The sequence below is a fragment of the Alligator sinensis genome, unplaced genomic scaffold, assembly GCF_000455745.1.
Source record: "Alligator sinensis unplaced genomic scaffold, ASM45574v1 scaffold831_1, whole genome shotgun sequence".
Taxonomy (NCBI): Eukaryota; Metazoa; Chordata; order Crocodylia; family Alligatoridae; genus Alligator; species Alligator sinensis.
Genome location: NW_005843176.1, coordinates 10,618 through 15,363, shown reverse-complemented (window position 1 = coordinate 15,363; position 4,746 = coordinate 10,618). Strand labels below are relative to the sequence as shown.

General features: G+C 57.3%; 1 pseudogene; it reads left to right on the top strand.

Moving 5' to 3' along the window:
- The first annotated feature begins 244 nt into the window (after nucleotides 1–244).
- The window catches only part of LOC102379250, a 9,577-nt pseudogene continuing 5,075 nt past the window's right edge, over nucleotides 245–4,746 (top strand).

Below are 4,746 nucleotides of genomic sequence, written 5' to 3'. Positions count from 1 at the left end.
ACACTGGTCCTACTGGCATCCCCTCTGCAGCTGTCACAGCGAGGTGCTGCAGCTGCTCCCTGGCCATGCTCACCCCTTGCCCAGCCTAGGTCAGGCACACCTCGGGGTGCGTAGGGACAGGGGGGTCCAGTTGCCTGGTGACACTGCAGACCTGTACCTGCAGGACTGTCCCTGCCAGGCACCTCTCCAGCCCAGGCTCCCCAGTGCTGCTGCAGCACCAGATTAGCTCTAGGTACTAGTGCGCATGATCTGCCAGCTCCTGCTGCTGGTTAATGCAGGGGTTGTGAACCGGCTGTACGTGTACCCCTGGGGTACTTGGGATGGTGCCAGGCTGTACACGCGGCAGCATGGGGAAGTGGCGTGTGGCAGAGGTGCAGAGTGGTGAATGACAGTGGCTGCATGCATGCTCCCCACTGCCGGTGCTACCATTGACCACTCTGCACCGCCACCACATGCTGCCAGCGGCTTCACATCCGGCCAGCCATTATCACCCTGCTCCACATGGAAGGGGGTACACTCCAGAAGCAGAATCCATCAAAAGGTTGAAAACCCCCAAGTTAATGTGTGGGGATGTCTGAGGCTGCCCAGGATGGTGCAGAGGTTTGTGGAGAGCCCCTTCCCTCTGCGCTCCACATCTTTTCAGCTGTCGTGGTGCCCTGGTCACAGCCTGGTGCACACTTACGTTGGGTTTATATGTTTTCCTGCTGCCCAGGCCATGTCATCATGGAGACGGACATTTCTTCATTCCTCCTTGGCCCTGCAGTGATCCCTCTTCTGCCCGGCTGCATCACTGTCCTTGTTACACTCCAGATCCACCAGCTGATGGCAGGTAGGTGCCTCTGCTTCCTTGCACCATTTACTGCTGTTGTCACACTGAGCGCCGCTGCCCTGTGACACTTGGCACAGCAAGATGTGACCATGTCACCCCTTCCACGACTGTCTCCCCTTTCCATAGCTGTTGCCACGCAAGGTCAGGGGATGCACTGAACCTCCACCCCTGAGCCCTTCCCTTCAGGCCTGTGTCCTCCCAGCTGCTGGACTTAATGCCTTCACTTCAACCTCCCTCCCTGAGCCAACTCGCTGCCCAGTGCTTCCCTTTTCTTCCTGCCTTACAACCAGGGCTGTGTAAAGACCTTGCCTCTTGGCACTTCCTGACACTGTGATGTGGTCTGTCACAGTGGCCTGGCTCTCAGTCTCTGATGAACTTGTTCAGTCATTTATTCCATTTCTCTGACCAGTCTCTCCCCTAACTGTCTGCCAGTCTGGGACTGAGACACCTCACCTCTATGGCTAAGGTGTGTCTTGAAGCCCCAACCCTGCTTCTCCGGCACTACATGCCTGGTTCCCAACCCTATGCCTGGGGGCCCTGGGAGGTGCCCACACCTCAGTGCATAGGGCCTCAGGCAGGTCCCATCCTCCAGTGCCCTTTTCTCTTTATGGGGCTGTATCTGCACCAGAGAAGAGACCCATAGATGAGGGGGGAAGGGGCTGGCAGTGCTGTGCACTCCAGTGTTGCACTGCACCTTTTGGAGCCAGGCTGCTGGGGATGCAGCTTTGCCCTTGTCCATGCTTTACTGATGCTCTTCTTGACTCTTCCTTTCTCTGGTGTCTTGTGCTGCTCCCAGCCCAGTTCCAAGTGGTTGGACCAGACCAGCCTGTCATTGTCTCTGTGGGAGAAGATGCTGTTCTCCCCTGCCACCTCTCCCCCAGCAAGAGCGCTGAGGACATGGAGGTGCAGTGGGTCCGGTCCCTGTTCTCACCCTACATGCACTTGTACCAACATGGACAGGATCAGGATGGGCAGCAGATGTCTGAATATCAAGAGAGGACTTCGCTCATAAAGGATGACATCACCAGTGGGAGCATTTCCCTAATAATACGCAGTGTCCAACCTTCTGGCCACGGGCAGTACAAGTGCTTTTTCCAGTCCAATGTCTCCTAAGAAGAAGCCCTGTTGGAACTGCAGGTGACAGGCGAGTGCCTCTACTGTTGGGACCTGTCTAGAGTATAATGGGGCTGTTAGGCTCAGTGGGAGGTGACAATAATTCACTTGTCAGCACCCAGAGTCTTCTCTCAACCTTCAGTGCCTGCAGTTTAGGAAGCCTTCAGTGCTGGCAGAGGCAGCATAGATAGCCCAGCCAGGGGGCTGGAGAGGGGGCTGTGCTGAGCCCCCTCTGCAGCCCCCTGGCTCTGTTAACTATGCTGCCTCTGCCAGCACTGGTGCTCACCTGGAGCCATACCTGGCAGGGGCTGGTGGCTCCAGCCTTGTGGAGAGGAGGCAGGAGTCCCTTCATCGGCTTCACTCCCTCCCAAGGCTCCTCTTTCTCTCCACCCCTTGCCTGAGACACTGCTGCTACCATGGGAGGTCTTAACATGGCACCCAGCTCTGGCGTGAATTGTATCACAGCTGCTGTTCAGCTGTGTGCTGAACGACACTAGAAAATCCTCAACTTGGTGGCTACTGCAAGGGGGTTAACTCCGTGGCTGCTTGGCCAAGCATACACCTCCTGTCCCCAGCAATGGTGTTTTCTATGAGGGAGGAGGGGCAGGGGCAGGATGAGAGGACTCCTGCCCCCTGCTGCCATTCTGGACCTCACCTGTCTCATGTTCTTATGCTCCCCCCAACCCCTTAGTCACCACTTGGGGCTCCTGCCCTGCTCTCCTGGTCCCAGTTACTTTCCTAAATGTTGGTGTTTGTTTCCTGAGAGCAAACTAGAACGGCTTTCGTCATGTGCCCTGTCCTTAGGGTGGCCCAAATGCTGTCCTAGAGGGGTGAGGATGGAGCAGGTTTCAGTTTCACAGAAGTTTGAAAGCCTGATTTTGTAAAATCATTTCTTTATAACTGGGGAAAAGAAAGAAAATGTGAATGAGACGATGTGAGCTGGGATGAGCACAGGAGCTGTTCATTGCCGTTGAAGAGATGCAGTAACAGATCCAACCTGACCGCAGCTTGGAGCGTTTCGCTGCAGCTTCTACCCTGTTCTCAGACCCTTTTGCAAGAAGGCTGGGGTGACCCCTGTGCACTCTGGGCTTTGCACCACATCTCAGTAGTCATGCTCTGATTCACGCACTGTCAGCCACGCACTGGGACAGGGGTTCTCAAACTGTGGGTTGCAACCCCCTGGGGGCTTGGGAGCAACTTAAAAGGGTGTAGCAAATCGGCACGCTGCTCGTGCTGACCGGGAGCAAATTGCAGCATCTTCCCAGCCCCCAGCCCCAGCCGATCACAGCATAGGAATGGGAGGCAGCTGCCTTGGACAGGAGACAGTTTTCCACCCCCATCTCCTCTGATCAGGATGCAGGCTGGGAGGCAGCTGGTCCAGACGTGGGACAGCTCCCTCCACCCCCTTTGTCACAGGATGTCATAAGGCAATAGAAAAATAGGGCTGGAAAGGACCTCACAAGGTCATTGAGTCCAGCCTCCTGCTCAAGGCAGGATCATCCCTGATAAGCCACCCCAGCCAAGAGTCTGTCCAACCTGCTCCTGGACAGCCCCAAGGATGGAGAGTCCACAACATTTCTAGGCAGGCTGTTCCAGAGCTTGACCATCGTCACGGGTAGGAAGTTCTTCCACATCTCTAGAGGTGCAATGATACATTGGTCCGATATCGGATTGGCACTGATATAAAGAAAATTGGCAGTATCAGAAATCAGCCCCATGCAGTCAATAATTTAGCCAATAAATGCCCATGCCAACTCCAGCACAGAACGCAGGCAGCAAGAACACAGCTTGGCACCTTGGAGAGCTGTGTGCATCTGGTAAGTCCACTGTGGTGGAAAGGTAGGGAGGAGGGAAGGGCATGGTGGAGGAGGGGCAGATCAACAGCCCCCGTGGTGAGGGAGGAGTGGGGCAGTGGGGCTGGGGCAGACACTGCCCAGCCAGGGTGGGGCAGATGCAGGATGGAGCTGTGGCTTATCTGGGGACATGGTGGGGGGAGCAGCTCCCACCACTGCGTGCCCCCAGGGAGAGCACGGAGCAGGGCGTGTGCCCCCCAGATCTGTGCAGGGTGGGGCAGGGGGCCAGGCTGCATCTGAGGGCTGGGGTTGTGCCAGGCTCTTGGTGGGACTGGGCTCAGGGCGTGTGGCGGCGGTGTTGGGAGGGAGCTATGGGGGGCGGGATACAGCCACCCCAAATTTCACCACAGCCCTCTCATAGCCTGCTCCCAGTGCTGCTGCCATGTGCACCAGCACAGCCCCGGCACTTCCCGGCATGAGGGTGGTGGTGGGAGCTGGGCTTGGGGCATGCAGCGGTAGTGCTGAGAGCAGGCTAAGTGCACCCCAGCTCTTCCTAGCAAGCCGGGCCTGCGCTGGGTGGGGTGGCTGCAGCCCTCCCATAGCCCCCTCTCAGCACCGCTGCCCCACACCCCAAGCCCAGGCCCCACCAGAAAGAGCCTGGCACAGCCCTGGCTCCAGTCCACAACTGGAGCCTGCCTCCCCCCGCCATGCCCTCCCAGGTTGCATGTAGGGTCAGGAGCTGCCCCCACGACCCCGGATGAGTCACGGCTTCATCCCATGCCCACTCCATGCCAGCTGGGCAGCATCTGCCCCAGCCCCACTGCCCCACTCCTCCCTCACTGCAGGGAGCATTGATCTTCCCCCTATACCCTTCCCTCCTCCATCCCCTTCCACCACAATGGATTTACCAGCTCCACGCAGCTGTATCAGAAATTCATAGATTCATAGATGTTAGGGTCGGAAGGGACCTCAATAGATCATTGAGTCCGACCTCCTGCATAGGCAGGAAAA